The sequence below is a fragment of the Coturnix japonica genome, chromosome 1, assembly GCF_001577835.2.
Source record: "Coturnix japonica isolate 7356 chromosome 1, Coturnix japonica 2.1, whole genome shotgun sequence".
In the NCBI taxonomy this organism is placed as follows: Eukaryota; Metazoa; Chordata; class Aves; order Galliformes; family Phasianidae; genus Coturnix; species Coturnix japonica.
Window position 1 is genome coordinate 152,784,515 of NC_029516.1, and position 17,693 is coordinate 152,802,207.

Here is a 17,693-nt window from a genome sequence, read left to right on the forward strand (position 1 = left end):
ATACAAAATAGCAAAGTTGCTTTGAAATGGAAAATGAAATTTTATGTCAAAAAGAATGAAGAGAAGTGCTTTGGACTGCTGTTTTTTGCTTAGTTTTGAGGAAACATCTTCCACTGTAGAAAACAAAATCTCCAAAAAATATTTGCCTTCATGGAGTCAGCGTTTTCCAATCGAGGTACACTCTTTTGCACAACCAGATTAACTCATGAATTTCAAACCGTGGCATCCTGATTGACAGTGCCCAGAACGAGGGCAAAGCACCGGAGTGCTGGGTGCACTCATGTTGGCTGCTGCTGTCAGCAGCCCCAGGTTTTGGTGCATCTCTGGGTTACAAATGAGCATGGAAACACCTGCATCCCTCCCCAGACATCTGTCTACAACTGGTGTGACCGAAGCTCTGTGGTCAGATTAAACTTTCCCCACAGTTACATCTGTTTACAAGGTTGGATAGTGATAGGACAAGGCAGAACAATTTTAAACTGAGACAGAGGAGGTTGAGGTTAGATATTAGGTGGAAGTTTTTCACTCAACGGGTGGTGACGCACTGGAACAGGTTGCCCAAGGAGGTTGTGGATGCCCCATCCCTTAAGGCATTGAAGACCAGGCTGGATGTGGCTCTGGGCAGCCTGGTCTGGTGGTTGGCAACCCTGCACATAGCAGGGGGGTTGAAACTGGATGATCATTGTGGTCCTTTTCAACCCAGGCCTTTCTATGATTCTATGATTCCTGAAGGGAAGAGTGGCATGCAGCATACAGGTTCACTGCATTAGCATTAGCAGTAGCCATAGCCCCACATAGCTCCTAGCACTTGTGCAGACTTTAAACAAATGTGTTTGTGCCCATAGAAAGCTTAAGTGAAAATGTGACAGGCTCCAGATGAGTGAGTTATGGTGGCAGTGGTAACAGCTTCAGATGCTTTACTACAGCTACCACTGTGAAATGAAGAACTCCATTTATTGCCATCACTTTTTCCTTCTATATTTTTGTAAGGAACCTTTTTGTACTTCTCTTTTTTCAATGTATCTGTTAATTAATGGCCAATGAAAACAAGTGACAACTACCACTGGGCTAAGCAGTTCAGCAGCTAAGTGGTTTTCAAGCTTCTCCCCATGTAAATTCGCTAATTAGAGAAAACAAATCATCTGCTCTGGCTAACTCGCTTTATCATTATAGACCTCCAGTCACTCCCTTATTTCTGGGAATTGGTTGATTATTTGTAAGGATTACAGGAATGCTTTTTTTTAGTGTGTGTGTGTGTGTAGGCTCTTCCTACCCTGGTTGTTTTGGATATACAATAGCTACTCCTCATGAAGTGTAAACAGTCACTGAAGTTGTGGTATTTGACCTGTCTCTCTTCTTTAGAGGGCTGCCATTCAGAAGCTGGAGAATATACAGTTGCACGCTACATATAATTATTATTTCCCTGGAGGAACAGTCCTTGGAACTCTTGGAATTCACAAGCGGGAGTTGGTTCTGACACTGCTAAGCAATGAACTAACATAATTTCTCAGAGCAAACTTATTTTGATCCCTTCCATTTTTCTTTCCCCTCCCCCTTTCCCTTTCCCTTTCTTCTAGCACTTTCTCTACCATTTGATGTCGTGATGCTCAGCTCTGCATTCACCGTCTTAAACTTTCCAGTTTGCGTTTGGGTTTGAGATGGGAAAGGAAAAGGAACAGAGAATCAATGCACCCATATTCACAAACTCCTTGAAGAGGAGTTCCTGAAGGGCTGTTAAGTCTAGCTTCCATTCCCTGAGCCATGGATAGCTGGAACTTGGGAGTGTGTGTAACAAGAACTGCCTGTAGACTTTTCCCTTTTCACCAAGAACCTGCTTGTTGCACTAGGAGAAAAGAGGTGCTGAGATAGAGTACCTTGCTCATAGCTTGTATGGGTGCTCTTATGAGCCATACACCTTACAAATACCAAGTGATTTACAGAACAAAACTAGCATGGAACCCTTCTGCTGCTGGATTAAATTGATTTAGTACATTTCTCATCAACACCCCCTAATTAAGGTTACTTTATAGCTGTTTTTCAGTGAACTAAGGTTCTTGTCTATTTTTGCTTTTTCTGTGGCACACATTTTGGGGCAGAAAGCTGGTAAAATAAGAAAGCAGCAAATGGTGCTGGTATTGGATGTCTAAAGGCAGACAAGTCCCAGCCCACATCCCTGTCAGTCCTGAGCTGCCTTAATGGTCATTCCGTTGTGCTGAAGCCAGGAAAGCATTCTTGCACATGCTCATTGCATTGGTATTTTACATAGCTGATACAAAATGTTTACACTCTTAAGGCTTTTTGAGTAGGTGATATCCAGTTTCCTCTCTGGTCAGGGTGAATCTTTAATAAATCATGTCAGGCAGTAGCTTGTAAAATTGTGGCTCCATGTCCTATCTCCTGGATGTTCAAGCCATAGATTTAACCTTTTTAGCCCTTTGCTTTATTAGATCGTTATGATGGAGTGACAGGGTAACGCTCCACATTCTGATGATGAAAGAAAACAAAACAGACATGCTTGGATAACAAAACTGATTAGCAGAATTCTTGCAGATTTCGTGACAGCTCTCAAACTATTTTTATAAAACAAACAAACAAAAAAAAATTGGTATCGTGGTATTTTAAAAGCACATATTAAAAGCATCAGCTATGACATGCAGCTAATGCAATATTGCTTTCCTTCTGCATAGCTCTCCGGGTTAGCCTCAGCCTTGCTCTTTGTATCATGCTATCCCTCTAACGTAACATCTGATCCTGTGTGGTCCTGAACTCTGTTAACACCAGAGATGCAGGCCCACAAAGATTGGAGTGATAAGACACAGCTGAGTTGACATGCCTTCAGAGAGCAAGGCAGAAAGAAATGCAAGCTCCCTTCCAAGCGGGCTTGCTTGTCCTCCTGTGCTGAGGGTGAAAAGCAAGAGTCAGGATTCGATCACTTGCTTGGACAGAGTTCAAGTATTTCTGCTGGGAAGTCAACCCACAGCATTTCTGAAAGGTGCAAAACTGCCCTATTACCTTCAGAGCTGGGCCAGGCCAGCTAAACTGGAAATCTTACAGTGCGGTGTAGTTAATAATCTGTCAAGCTAAGTGAAATTTCTCTGTTAATCTTCTTGACCTCAGATGCATTACCTTTCTTAACCCTGCTTTAAAACACACCTTGCTACCCAGACTTGGGAATGTGATGAGTAGCTACAGGCCAGTTTGTGGACTGTTCAGCTATAAAGGAGCCAAGACATGGGAAGCTCCCTCAGCTGTGGCTGCTAACACATAGGACAAATTAAGTCTTGCTGGAAAATTGCTGGTGCTGTTCAGGAGAAAGTGCTTCTTTCCAAACCTTTGAGATACTCTGTTGTCATCATATTGCTTTCGGATGATGGAGCTAGGAAAGGGTTGTTTGTATTTCTCAGCCCTTTGGCCATGTCCTGCTTTCATGGAAAGGACCTAAGGTGTAGATTACACAATCACAGAACTGTAGGGGCTGGAAGGGACCTCTTCAGATCACGGAGTCCAACTCCCCTGCTAAAGCAGGCTCCCTGCAGCAGGCTGCGCAGGTAGGCATTCAGATAGATCTTGAGTATCTCCATAGAAGAAGGCTGCTCTTTGGGCAGTGCTCCATCACTCTGACAGTAAAAAAGATGACCCCTCCTTCTTTCTGGCTATGAGGCAGTGGAGTTTCTAAGCATCTAAGCCTTTGCTACTGAAGCCCCTAGGCTTGTATTAGCCTCTTGAACTGACTTTTGTGGCTCCTGCTGCAGATGTTCTGGTGCTTGCTTCAGGCCTGATGGCTTACCACAGCTGCTGGCAGTTGTAGCAAGTGGCTGCAGCTCCCCCCTGGCCCTCTGCTTCTTAATGAGGTTTCAAAGTGGAAAGAGTGAATGATTAAGTCATTTTTAGAAAAGCAGACGTTTGCAAAAAGCCAGCTAGGCACTTCCTGGGTAAGGGCTGTGGGGAGCAGAGGTCTCTGAGGAGGTCCTGGGGCCTGTTTCTTGTGTTTGCAAAGGTTCATACAAAAGGGAAGAGAGAAAGAAAAGAATAAGAGAGGACACACAGGCAAAATAAGAACTAGTTCTAAGTCTAACGAATTTATATGCAGACAGGCTTAGAACCAAACAGACAGAACCAGCACAGACAGACCCAAAAGATGGAGACAGGTGGATTTCCCAATTATAAAGCACAAAAGAATAAGTATCAGATGTCAGAACTCACAATGCTTGCAGTAGAAGATCACACCAATTCTTCCTATACTTCCACTGTTACTAACTCAGTAGAAATCCAAGTATCTGTTAAGAACATACCCATATACATGGATCAGCATGGAATTATTTTGAAGTTATGCATCCTTACCTTTGCTCAAATAAGAATAAAAGGGAACAGAAATAGTTATGCGTACTGTCACAAACATATATGATTGGATGGATCAGATGGAATGTCAGGTTTCACCAGGGCTGATCTCTTCAGCTGTATGCACAGCATCACATAGTACCTCACTCTGATCTTCTCCATTCCTCTAGGACAATTTCTATAGAATGTTTGTTCATCTTGGGATTTCTTGGGCAGTTAATGGAAAGTGAAGGTAATGTGGCTACTGCAGCTCGTGCTCTGAGATCCCCGTGACTGCTGAACTGGGCTCCATGGAGCAGAGCCAGCCTGTTGGCTGGAATCCATCAGAAATAGTGCAAGGGTAGGCAGTTTCCAAGCGCTAGAATAGTCACTGGGAAAGTGGGCAAGGAAATGAAGATGTAGCAAGAACATGAAAAAGCAACAAATAAGTAATTCAAATCTTATACAAATAAATGAAAACCTGCTCTATTTAATGTAAATTTGAGTTTGACTTAGGTTCTTAAAAAGGTTCTGTATGATGGCACTGCATCTTCACCATGGGGAGGAGTGGGTTATTAAGCTATGGGGCAGGGTTGCAAGGTGCCCACCTTTTGGAATTCTGAGTTTCATCCCAAGTCAGCATTTCAATGCACTAAGCAGGTTTTCCAGGCCAGGCTTTGCTGTGAAGGTTCACATGAGGCCAGAGAGGTCTGTATTTAAAAAAAATACAAATTGTCTGATAGCAATTTGAGTCTAAATAGAGCTGGTAGGGGCATTGCTTGAGCTGGCATATGCACGCTCTCACTGATGTGCATTGCAGCAATGTTAGTCCACAGAGAGCAGTTTCAGTGAGGTTTGATATGACAACATAAGAGGTTTTAGCAGGATAATACAAGTTTAGTGGTGAATCAGGGCATCTGAACATCAAGAGTGAAGAGATTGTTGCCATGCAGTCACGACGTGGAGGCAGGAAGGCAGAGTTAACCTCAAAACACACTCTCCTCATCATCACTCACACGTTGGGTGTGTGGGTGTCATCACCATCAGCTCTGCTGCCCTCAAGCACATGAGCCATGTTCACAAACAGGCTGAGATGGAGGAGCAAGGAGGAGAGAAGGGAGCGAGCCCAGTTTACATCACTGGCATCATGACATGGCCAAGTCATCCCTTCATGGCCATGGCAGTTGGACTGACTGCAGTGTGCACTGGAATGCAATCACTGCTGCTTGTTTTCTGTAAAATGTGTTTTACTCTTTCTTTTAGTAATGTATTTGCTGCTGGCACACTTGTGTTTCAACCAGAAATACTCCACAAGAAGATCACATAACACTTTTTTCCAGTTCAGAAGCTGATTCCCCTCTATAACATGAACTGCTGTAACCTCAGCGTTACCCTGGAGAGAATTCCTCTGCAGTTTGCCCTACAAATAATTCACATGGACTGACACAAAGTTCTAGTTTGTGAGTACAGTATGTAGCATTTGGTAAAGTATGTGTACAGTATGTAGCTCTCTGCAAAGCACTGCTGCATATACATGCCTGGGATCAATTACGTTCATTGAAATGAGAAGACACACGATGAGTAAAACATTAGCTATGACATTTTATTCCCACAGTTGGTGAATATATGCAACAAAATATACTGCAAAAGAACTCTTTAAAAACATACTTTAATGCCAAGCATACCGAAGTCATATTTTGTCTTACAAAAAGGAACAGAGATAGATATTAATGCCTTTCCCTTTGCTCATAAACTGTAGAAGTAAAAGAAGAGGTCTCTCAAAACAAAACCTATTCCCAGTTAGTCATTTTGAGGGCATCAGTCCCAAGCATCGCTAAAAGTCTCAGCCTTTCCTCTTTGTCAGGCTGAGTTGTCCAGGGTGTGTTTTTGAAGTGTTAAAATTGTAAGAGGCTTAAAGTGATAAAGTATTTGGATGGAGTTTAAGTACATCTAAGCCGCAGAATAGGATCAAGCTGTGTGCAAAGTACCAGCAGCAATTGCCAGGCACATGATCTTATCTCTGCTGCAGTCATTATTATAACCTTCTTCATGCTGATCATGTAATAGTAAGTGTAATATGAATAAACAGAAAGAAATATCACTGCACCAGGGAACAAATCTTCTGCTTTATTGTATACGTGGTATCTATTAACACCTGTGTCACAGACACGCATTGGAACACATGCATGTACACTAATGCACATACTCCTGACTGATGGAAATGTGGACCTCACAGATGGAAAAGTCTTTTTTCTTTTTTCCAAACAGTCTCTGAAGCTGATAATTTTCCTATTTTTACAGCTGGGAAGCAGAGGAACTATGGGCCATCACTTAAAAAGGAAATGATCAGCCACTCCACTCCCATGAACAAAGAGGCCAGCTCAGTAGCCTGCTCTTTGACTGCTTGCGTGCTGCAAGATAAAAATGTATCTCCAGCTGCAGTCCTCACACTGCCATAATCACCTTCCCATAAAGAAGTTTGGTGTTGGACTCTCCTTGATTTAAATTATCCCATTTCCCAGATGCTTAGGGGATTGGAGGACTGGTGAATGTGGCTCCAAACATGTGTCTAAGGCACATCTCAAGGAAAAGGCAAACCTAGATTTCAGTTCTCACACTGTTGAGTGTTCAAGTATCATACAGAAAGTCTATAGGTGGGTCAGCTATGAAGTACTGCTCACTTACAGCGAAAAGGGTCCTTGTTCTGCATTCCAGTTCTTACAAGCTCAGCTTTCCCTTTGGACCAGAGAGATCCTCTGAGCAGCAAAGAGCAGCCAGGACACCAGAATGTGGAAAGAAGCTGAAGTCCTTTGGTAGGTATGGGGGACATCTCACATAGAGACGTTTCTGAGAGAAGGGAAACTAGGGAACGGGATGACTCTATAAGGGAGGTGGATGAACAACACCTACATGGATGCACCTCCACCTACCCTGCAATGGAACAAGTGAGTGATCCTGACAGAGCTTTACCAAAGTTGATGTTTGAATGATCACAATTTATCCCTTGCCGACAAGAATTGCTGCTGCCTACAACACTACACAAAGTGTGTACAGAGCCACACATGTTTTGTGCAGGACTTCATGGTCCTGACTCAGGGAAAAAACAGACCGCATACAGATCCCCACCTCAGCTCTGCAGAATGAATGAGGGATCAACTGTTGGATTTTAGCACTCCTGACCTGCTGTCCTTGCAAAGTGCTGAATACAAGTGCATTGCTTCTGCATCTGTTTTAGTATCCTTAAGTCTGATGTTTTGAGAGCCGCCTGAGAGCTTGGCACCACCTCCCATTATGTTTTGACATTTCTTTGAAGAAAAAAATAGATCTAACCTATGGGTAACATTCTGAAGAAAGCTGTAAATACAAAATGTGGCTCTGGGCAGCCTGGTTTGGTGGTTGGTGACCCTGCACATAGCAGGGGGTTGAAACTAGATGATCAGTGTGGTCCTTTTCAAACCAGGCCATTCTGTGATTCTGTGAAATACACTTTTAAATGGCTTGAATGAGGCAAAGACAACAGCAGTATCCACAACATTCCTGCAAAAATAAGATCAAGGCTGACTCAATTGGCCCCTCTGCCCACATTGATGCTGTGATAAGGATTGCATGGGAGTTTGTAGGCACAGGCTGTAGCATTGTCCTGTTGCATCACTGCTCCACAACGTCCCTGCTCATTTTGCAATCCCAGTAAAGCAAAAGTGCTGCTGTGTAAATGTGCCTGATGGACAAATGTGACAGGTACGTTTCAGAGGGACACTGTGCTGATGTGGACAGCTCTGTGGCAATAATGATATGGTGGCACTGAGGTATGAGCAGTGTTGTCTGTACCATTTCAAAGAGGGAACATGCATTTCTGGGGGAAACCATTATTAATGTAGGTATGAGTACACAGGAATGTTGGTTCTTATATTTAATTTTAGGACCAAACCAATTGGTGGGGTTAGAGAAAGCTGGACCAGGTTCAACAAACCCAGAGAGAAAACATCCACTGAATTTTCCAAGTCAAATAACAGATGTAATAATTTCACTCTCTGAAACAAAAGCAGCCTAAAAGATGTATAAATGAGTATCCACTGCCCACAGTAAAGAGCAATAATGTTGTTCTTTAGTTCTGAAATCCTGTGGTTATGGACATTGATTCAGGGGAGGAGAGATGCAGGTCTGATCCTCACTGTGATTTACATTTGGATTTAAATAAAGCGATATCCCTCTTTTAAATGCACCTTAGCCATCCGTCTTGCAAGTGATTTCAGAAACACAGCTCTCCCACTTAAATGCTCCTCAAGAAATAGTAACTATTCAGTGCTTAAATATTAACTGAGAGATGAGGACAGAAATGCTGAGGGAATGGTAGCTGGCAGCTGGGGACCAGGCACTGCTCCAGTGATTACTGAAATACTACACACAGTATAGCATTACTGCACTATTCCTATACTCATATAATTACTCCAGGAAGAAGCCCTGGGTTCAGCCATGGGATCAGCCATGGGATCAACCACGGGAAGGCCTTGGCTCGTGTCAGGCACATTCCTCAATGAAGCAGCTAACACAGGTCCCAGTTCTTCTATGCAGTTGCAGCCAGTTCACCTAGAGAACCCCCATGATGTCCTGAACTGTGAACAGAGAAGGAAATACCAGGTTATTATAACCACCAGCAAGGTGCTAATTGCTCTGTTTTGCCAGCTCCTTCTGCAGCTGTCTCAAACACAGTGTTTCTGAAAGACACGAGCTGTTGCCTTGGTTTGATTTACGGGGTCAGATCTCAGTGGGCCCACATTTGCAAAAAGCATCAGTAATTTCAGAGAGTTGATTCACAAAAATCCACATTCTTGCTCTAATTCCATCACACTCATGCTTACAGGGAGCCAAGATGTGCCTTTCTGGCCCTTCGTGTGCAGGCTGCTGTGTGCTGAGCTCCATGAATGAAGGCTTCAGCTGGACCCACAGGCAGCTGGACCACACCGCGGTTGCAGTTCCCCTGTGCACAGGGCTTGCTCTTATAATTAATGGAAAAGATTGCACCCTTATTTACTTGGCTCAGATGGGAAGTTTGAAGCAGAGCAGTGAAATGACTGCATACCAAGGTAAGCTGGGGTGAAGATTGCAGGAAAATAGCCAATTACTTGCTATCCTGTTGATACAAAGGATGATTATATACATCTAGTTCACTAGCTGTGCTGAAGCATTTAAGGTAATTAGCTTCTTACTACAAAGTTGTCTTTGGATATTATAGATAAAATCCTCCTTGCCAAGTCTACGGCAAAGGAATGATCCCAGTACTTGTTAGCACGGCTCATCCCTGGCCTCAGTCCTTGGGTTCATCATGGCTTCTCCATGAAGGAGAACTGTATCCACCAGCAGTGCTCCTCACATTTGAGCAGCCATGCACGAGCAGACATATTCCAGGAGAACAACCCTACATCCAGACTGTAGATGGCATGGAGGGAGAGGAGCCTGGATGAGAGGAGCTGTTCCTTCCTTCATTCACAGATGTTCTTGCACTGCCTGGCTAGATGGGAGCTCACATGGCTTCACCATGGGAATACAGGGATGCTCCAGCTTTAGTTTCAAAGTTATGCAGGTCTGCTCCTCCGAGAGACAAGCAGGCAAATCCTTTGACTTTTGTATGGGTGAAGATAGATACCAGGGATTCCTCCTAGCTTACAGAACACAGAATGCTACAATTTTCAGTACCACTGCAGTTTGATGCACTGGGAGAGGTAGAAATCTCCTACTCTAGCAGATAAATTAGCCTTGTTTCCTAACATTCATATATAATCTTAGGACGTTTGCTGGCCTGCATGTGTTTATCCTGTCTGTATGATGTGTGAATCCAGAGGGTCAATTCTTCAATTTTGACATGTATAAGATTACTGAAGTATTCTGGAGTCAAACCATCCTCATGTACCAGGTCAGTCACTGGCTGATAACTTTATCATTGTCCCAGACATCACAGAATTTACATAGGAAAGCAGTGCTTGAGAAAAGGTTTTATACACCTTTGCTTTATGGGGTCAGAATTCATTGTATCTATGCTTGTGAAAAGCTTCAGCATTGTGAGTGGCAGCTCACAAAAATCCATGCTTCTGCTCTGGTTCTATTCAGCTCAGGGAGCTCCACTGGTGATCCTAATAGTGCCTCAGATGCATGAGATGGTCAAGGTTGCTTCCTCCCTCACTCTTTTATAGATGAGAATATAATTTTGGAGTGATCGTAAGCTCTAGCTGGCTTGTTGCTTCTGTTTTGGTTTGTTTATTTTGTATATGTGTGACTGTTTCTCCATGTAAGAGGATTCTTTGTAACCCTGTATTACTGATGGAAATGGATTCCTGAAGAATTTGAAATTTAAGCATTACATTCGGTGACTGCTGTGTGTGTATGCAGATGGGATAAGATCTCAGGCAGCTTATTTTCCCCCTTCAGTTGTGAAACTGGAGCCGTGGTCTCTCCCAGAGGTTGGCAAACAGCCTGTGTCCAAAGAGCACAGCATCACACAGCTACCTACGTCACATTTACCTACATGCAGGGGATAGTACGTGGGGCCCAGCAGTCAGCATCCTGTGGGACCCACAAAGAAGCCAGGCTGGGATGTTTTCTTGACTCCATTATAAAAGGGAAAGCTCCCATTTAGCCATGGCTTTGGAGGTTCCCACTTTGTGGCAAGTCAGTTTGGCATCTTCTGAGCCTCATTCATTGGCGCTGTGGCTGGGAATTGCTGAAACAGGCCTCTTCCAGAAAATCCATAGGACAAGTCATAGAATCATAGAATTACCCAGGTTGGAAAAGACCATGAAGATCATCAAGTACAACCGCAGCCTAACCAGTACTCTAACTCTAAAAACCCTCCACTAAATCATATCCCTGAGCACCACATCCAAACAGCTCTTAAACACAACCAGGGATGGTGATTCAACCACCTCCCTGGGGAGCATATTCCAGTACATAACTACCCTTTCTGTAAAGAAGTTCTTCCTAATATCCAACCTAAACTTGCCCTGGCGCAACTTGAGACCATTTCTCCTCATCCTGTCACTTGTTACTAGTGAGAAGAGACCTTGGTACTGGCTTGGAAATAAAATGCAAGGTGGAGATTTAAACAAGGCTCATCAGTGGTGTGAGAGCTACTTCAACCCTTTGCATAACTACTACTGCATTGCTGCAAAGTGCATCTTTCAAATAATAACTCCAAAAGACAGAGGGGAGCAACCTGAGGTCTGTCAACTGCTTAGGATCTGTCAGCTGGTTAGGATCCAGCAGCTGCAGGTCATTGTCTGCTTACATCAGCTGAGGCAGGACAGGCCATGAGAGAAACCCAGAAAATGAAAACTATCCAACTATCTTCTGCAGTAAGCAGGCCATGAAGGAGTGTGGTAGTTTGCTTTCTTTGCTCTCTGCATCATTTCATTTGTTCTGTTTTACTTTTCTGGTCCCTTAAATGACCAGAATAGGCGTTCTTCATGCCATAAAAAGCAAGTACCCGTTTTGCTGTGCTGTTCTCGTCTCTAGCATTTGTTGCTATCTATTCATTAAGGTACATTCTCTTAATGAAAACATCCAAGAAATCAGCCTTTGTTTGTTGATTATACAGTCAGGTATTCGAGATTTATAGCATTCATTTAGAGTAATTGAAGCTTACAATGAGTACAAATTTTCTGCTAAAAGAAAAAGAGAAAATAGCAAAATGGTACAGGGCAACATTCATATAGAGCTAAAGCAATGATTGTGTCATTTGTTTTGGAGGGTAGATTTGCTATTAAGCTGAAATCTAAAGTAAGGTACATTGATTTACAGGAAATTGCTCACTTACACATATGTTAGACTTTTACAAACCTTACTTCAGAAGCCCCTGAATACTGATAAGCCTTTGCAATTTCAGCCAAGTATGTCATCAGTAACATCAGTGCCTGTATATAAACATTATTTTTTTCCTGATTCAGGTAGTCAAAGTTCAAGAAAATATTTGTCTTAGGTCTCTGCAAATGAATGACTTGGAATTCTGTGACATTGTCCTCTTCAAAGGGAACTGAAGGAACCCCATTCTATTTCCTAGAAAAACCTCTGAGAATCAAGCAAGCTAATGTGGCTTTCCTGAGAAGGGGCACTCTTCTTTATGTTTTCACTGTATTTCGTTATTTTTAATGGAAAAAAGAAAAAAGTTGTTTCCTCTTATTGTCCCCTTGCATCTTGGGAGCTTTGAAAGCTGTTTCTTGATCTCCTGGATTACTTGTGGAAGAGTTAACAACATGACTTGAAAGAATACATTAATAAATACAATACCTTCCTATAGTGAGGATGGAAGATTTGGGCTTGGCCAGCCCCTATCTGATATCTGGCACTGGGACCTTTTCCTTGAAGGGCTTTGGCTGCATCTGAAGGGCCTCATTTAGCAAATCACTTGAACATGCTACTGCTAAGCGGATGTGCTCAAGATTTGCTGAAGTGTACCCTGGACATCGCTCATCCTCATGTGTATAAAACACAGCAAACAACCTCTCTTTTGTCTTTTGTCTGTCTTGTGAGCCAGGGGAAAAAGTTCTGTTGATTGGGTTTTGTCCCTAGTTGCATTTCAATGTAGAGAAAACGTGATCATAGAATCTGTCACCAAGGCACAATGCTAACGCTCCGGTACTCTGAAGCAAGCTTTAGGAAGTGAATGATGTAAATAATTACATATGAGAGGCCAGAGGACAGGTCACCACACTGCAGGCTTCCTTTGCTCAGCTTTTTCCCTGAAGCCAGCCTCCCTCCTCCCCTTGGTATGGCCAGGGCTGTAAAATCAACACAGAAGCACAGGGGACAAAAGCATTGATGTAGCTGCTCCTCAGCATATCTTTTATGCTGGAGCATCCTGTAGCACTGTGAGCTCATGCTTATGAGGATAACAAGCCATATGACAAGCAGTTGAGGGAGCTGGGACTGCTAAATCTGGAGAAGAGGAGGCTCAAGGTGGCCCTATAGCTCTCTACAGTCACTTGAAGGGAAGTTATAGTGAGCTGGGTGTTGGCCTCTTCTCCCATGTAACTACCAGTAGGTCTAGAGGGATTGGCCTCAACTTGCACCAGGGCAGATTCAGGTTAAATGTTAGGAAATACTTCTTTGAGTCATCTTTGGGGCAGCACTGAGCTCTGCTTTCTATGACAGCCACAGAGTCCAGCTGGGGGTGAGGGAAAGGGTCTGCAACAGAGGGTGGTGGGAATGGAACAGTTCGCCCAGGGCAGCGGGCATGGCCCTGAGCAGCCAAAGTTGAAGAAAAGTTGTCCAAATGCTCTCAGACATATGTTTGAGTGGTGCTGTGTGTAGCCAGTTGCTGGATTTGATGATGATTATATGGGTCTCTTCCAAGTGAGAATATTCTATGATTCTATGACTCTGTGGTTGTACTTGTTTTCCCCGTGAAGACCCTCAGGTGGATGCAAACGTAGAGCAGAAGAGCTTATATCAAATTGAAATAAGGCAAAACAATTTCTCAGGTTATGCACTCCAGCCCTTCTTGTGGTGGCCAGGAGGGGAGCAGGGAGGTCCCTGGGATCCATCAGCAGTGCGCAGGCATGGCCCTTGGTGGGTCACCTCCCTGCAGTGTAGGAACAGCTCCCCATCCCACAAAGGGTGTCTTCTTAAAGCCCATTAGTTATGAGCAGGGTTTCCCCTGCAGCCTGAGCTCTTATATCCCTAAGCTTCTTATCTTATCTCACATAATTATGCATATTCTCATTACTCACCCTGCTGCCTTATCCGCCTTCTCCTGCACCTGAGAGCTATTAGAAGGAATAGAATGTAGGGGAGGATTTGCTGGTTTGTAGTTTGCCCTCCTGTCAGTCAGCAGCAATCCCTTTGAGATAATACAGAAAAAAGTGTCTGCACGGATCAGCAGCTGTTCATCAGCCCCTATGAGAACCTGCTGGCATTGAGCTTGAAATCAGTGCAATGAAATACACTGTGCTAGCCGAGCTAATGAGCTGTGTGAGCAACGGGAATGGGAGAAAGAAGGGGAGAGAGAGGGAGAGGTAGAGAGAAGCTTGAAGATTCAGGTCCTGCTCAAGCTGCTCTGAGAGGCAGGTGCTTGCCAAAGCTCTACCTACAGCCTCACAGCTCCAAGGCCATAAAGAGAGAGAAAGGACAGCAGCAGCTTTGCAGGAAGCAGCTTTGCAGGACTGAGCAGTGTTGAGCAAGGAGAGGAAGCATTTGCCTATCCACTGGAGCCAAATAATGCCTTGTAAAGGAACCCTGCTTTCCCCACAGCCTTTCCAGACCTCTTCATGTCACCTTTTTGATTCTCAGCATCTCACCAAAGCTCTGTGCCTGAAGTGGATGTGAATGTTTATATATACAACTACCTGTAAATGTGTGTGCCCTGGGGATGAATTTGAATGGACACAGATACATACGGTGCAGTTTTTGATGTGAAAGTTTGCACTGTCACACTTCAGCCATCAACAGATAATTTGGGGGCCATTAGATGCTCCCAAAACATGCACATGGGGTGCCAGCACTGACTGCTCCTTTGAATGTAACCACAGCTCTGCAGGAGGCACACAGGCATCGTCAGGGGATGCACCCAGCCATCTGTGTTCCCTTATCCCACATCTCCCTATTTCAGTCAATAAGGGAGCCCAGTTTTGGAGGTCTTTTCCCCCATTTTACTGGGAGCACAGGAAGAATAATGAGTTTGTTACTTCCTCAGCTTCATAAAAAAGCTACCCAGTTCCAAAATTATCCAAGTGAAATGGAGGCTTACGAAACATGTGTGGGTGTTAATGGAGAGAGAACCATTCTTATAACTGCCTTAAAAGCTATTTCATAAAATACTTTCATTGTCAGAGACTTAAAACATACACGATTAATATCTTAACTGACTGCCTCATTTTGCATTATCTCAGAGGACACATTTATGAGATGATACACACTATTTAGTATTTATAATGCTTGCATCTGTAGCTGTCATGCTTTGGGAGAGCTTTACTATCATTGCTAGTTATAGGACCATATCGACTTGCTATAAATGAAAAAGAAATAAATTAATCAGATTTACAACATGTTAAGAAACTGACTACTGTACATAAACCACCAAAGCAACCTGAAGTCTATATGAAGTGAATGTTTCTTAGAGATATTAAACAACACATATAAAAAACATCTCAGATTAAAGCATCCTTGAAACTAACAATACTGTTTTGACTTATAAGGTTGTGGCTTTTATCAAAATGAAAATGTTTAGGTTTTAAAACTGTGTTACAAATACTTTACAAATTTCCCATTTATTGAAGTTTCAGTTTAAAACTTGTAACAGTATTATTAGAACATCCATCCATTTTATGATGTCACGTCAGTATATTAAGAAGGAAGACTAAAAAATACTGATTACCTCAAAGCACACTGCTTTTTCAGAAATGTTTTGTGCCTGGCTATAGTTTATTCAGATCAGTATATTATAGCAATCCTTCCACTTCTCCACATGTAACACTTGGGCACTGTGTGAGATGGTTGGGTGAACGGAGATCCCTTCTGTGAGAGGACAGTAAAAATTGTTTGCTTCTTTGGTCTTGAAAATCAGGGATACATTTTGTACCTGTAAATATACAAGGGTAAAACACCAAACATATCTTTCATCTACTTGGAAATGTTGGCTTAGAAATAAATCCAAACATCATATAAGGAAAACGGGAATTTTACCCCAGGTCTATGAAGCCCAGAGATCAGGCTTCCAATATCTTACTGACTATTAAAAAAAAACAAGGGTTCCTTTGGAGGTATTCCCAACAATTCTCAAACGTTAAAGGAATCAAGAATGATATTACAAAAATCTGAAGTTAAAGACACAGCGTGATCCCCCAGTTTTTTCAGAAAGAAGAGGCAAGCTATTCTTGCCTACAGTTGGCAGCACAAGACACATCCCCCACTAATCTGGCAGCAGGGCCTTGAGGGGACAAGCAGTCTTTGGTCTGGTCTGGAAGTGCTGGGCTGTCATACAGAAAAGGCACTGAGTTTCCTGATGTCAAGAGAATAGGCAAGGAAGGTGTGCTTCACAGTGGGACTGATGCATACCCCATGTTTTCATTAGTTAGATATCCCCAACACCATGAATAATGTCTGGGTACACCATATTACTCTTTGAAAGCTCATCCTGGTCTATAACACTGGATTTAGACACTGACTCCAGCCCGTTAAAGCAAGGAACCAACTTTTATACTATTGCAGTGTGTATTCTGGGCACCTTAAATGAGCTTCCTGCCAAGCACAGGGCCTAGAAAACTCAGCCAGCTCCTCTATTTCCACTGTATATTCCTGGTGCACTTCAATGAGCTTATTTTCAACATCCTGTAAACCCTAGTGCAAAGCACATATGCCACAGTTGTTGTAGAAAGAACCTTTTCCTCTTATGCTTGGGTAGATGAATGAGAAGAAACAAGCCCGTTCTGACAGGTGATCTTCCTGTCAACAGTGTCCTCTACACGACATCTGAATATATGTAAGACCTTTGAAAGAATACTAGAGAGAAGATCTACTGAAAAACATGGCATCAGCAGAAGGCATGCTCTTGGTTTACACACACAAACCCATTCTCACACCTCAGTTCCCATTCCTGCCCTGATTTATCCCTCTGTGAAGCCACATCTCCTACCCCATCACTTCTGTCTTCTGCCTTCTTCCAGAACAGCCTCCAAACCAATTTGTCCTACTTAAATTTAGTCACCGAAGAAGGCAGCTAAATCACAAGTGTAGGTGTGCAAGGCAATTAAAAAGAGACATCCTTTCTGAAGGTGATTGGGGTGAGTTTGGTAGTTTCTTTTTTGTCTTACTTGACTGTAAGATATATTTTAGGGCAATTACACCCATAATTTAGATGCTGCTTTTAAATGTAGCTCAGATGACTCATGCTATGTAAGAGAAAAGGTGTTAACAGCTGTCAATTAACTGTCAGTGTGGTGACGACATCTTTTTTAGCTGAAATGGCTGCAAGGTTTACATCCCAGGCTGCTCTGCAGCTCTGCTTGCTGAGGGCCCCCCTAAAGCTCTTCTTGCTAAACTTTTTCCTTCTCTCTCTTCTCTTCTGAAGAGATTTGGTCTCACTGAGGACTTTGATTTACCTTCTAGGTCTCTTCCAGACCCTCCTATCACCCTGTAAATGAATAACCTTCCATTTGCTAGAAATGGTTTCCAAGTGCAGAAATGTCACAGTGAAGGTGTCTCAGGCCTGAGATATTTTCTTTATTCATACCCTGACAGTTTATTTGATGCCTACCTACGTGGCCTATTGTGGTGTACCTGCTTTTGCGGAGGGGTTGGACTTGATGATCTCTCGAGGTCCCTTCCAACCCCTGAAATTCTGTGATTCTGTGATTGTATCAGAGTGCTCTGCAAAGTTGCTTTTAAGAGGA